This window comes from Hyalella azteca, unplaced genomic scaffold (genome assembly GCF_000764305.2).
Source record: "Hyalella azteca isolate HAZT.00-mixed unplaced genomic scaffold, Hazt_2.0.2 contig15455, whole genome shotgun sequence".
Taxonomy (NCBI): domain Eukaryota; kingdom Metazoa; phylum Arthropoda; class Malacostraca; order Amphipoda; family Hyalellidae; genus Hyalella; species Hyalella azteca.
Window position 1 is genome coordinate 156305 of NW_025945309.1, and position 1252 is coordinate 157556.

Consider the following 1252-nt stretch of genomic DNA (forward strand, 5'->3'; position numbering starts at 1 on the left):
ATGTCTTACATTAATGCAGGTTTAACACAGCACTGTTTACCAACAGCTCTCTCACCCTCTTGCGTCTCTGCCAGAGAGTCTCTTTAATGCTCTTTAATGCCACAAAACAGGCAGGGGCCGCGGCCCCCCTACCTCAGCTCTTTATCAACATTATCCTCTCAAATAAATAACTCTGCCATTGGACTTTAGTTTTTATGATTAGTTTTGATCATTCCTACATTCGCACTGAACATTGCAGAGACATTTAATGTGCAGCGAGCGCGCAGTGCAGCATGGCGAGGTGGCCGAGTGGTTAAGGCGTTGGACTGCTAATCCAATACGGTCTCCGTGCGTGAGTTCGAATCTCATCCTCGTCGAACTTTTTTTTCTCGTTTATGTTGTTTATATTAGTAGTATTTTTATTATTGTCATGTCGAACTTTTTTTTCTCGTTTTTACTATTATTGTTATTAATATTTTTATTATTATCATGAAAGTAATTAATTTCATAATAATATAATTAATAATTTCATAATTAATTAATTGTTTTTCTGGATTGTTTGTTCTTCTTTTTCTCGTTTTTACTATTATTGTTATTCATATTATTATTATTATAAAATTAATTCCTGTAGTTTTGGTTTTGTTTTTCTGGATTATTGTTCGTGAAAGACTTCGTGGCTTACCCTTCGTAGTGCATGATGATCTTCATCCATTCATTTGATATAAACAAATGAATATGAACTTTATTCATACATTGAATGAAGGTGATGCCCAATCAATACAAAAACGACACTTCACACAATGTATGTCTGTGTGATGTGTAGTCACCAAACTAATGCATGGCTAAACTAATGTGTAATATTCATTGTTGCACTGTTGATGTAGGCATCGGTACTGAATAATTTTATATATATGTGTTGTTTTATAGTACATATTGATATAAGTAGCGGCTTGATGCATACTTTTTCCCCTCCAAATTTACAGCAGAAAATTTCGCCAAACATTTTTTTTAAATTTTCCCTAAAATTTTCCATTATTCTAAAATTTTTCCCAAATTTTAGAACTATTCGGGGAAGAATTTTGTGCTGGGGAATAAGGATGGGGGTGGGGGTTTGGGTAGGGATGTAGGGGGGAAGTTCTTGGTTGGGGGTGAAGGGGAAGAGATGTGCTGAAGTGTGGTCTGAGGGGGATGGAGGGGGGATGGGGGAGGGAGGCTACGGAAGCAGCGACCTGACGTGACCCCCCGTCTGCCCCCCTTGTCCCCCTCCCCCCCT

At 38.0% G+C, this 1252-nt stretch overlaps 1 non-coding gene across 1 annotated transcript; it reads left to right on the forward strand.

Annotated features, from left to right (window-relative positions):
* Positions 1 to 274: 274 nt before the first annotated feature.
* Trnas-gcu lies at positions 275 to 356 on the forward strand. The gene has a single exon. It is a non-coding gene; the product is annotated as a tRNA-Ser (tRNA).
* Positions 357 to 1252: the final 896 nt, after the last annotated feature.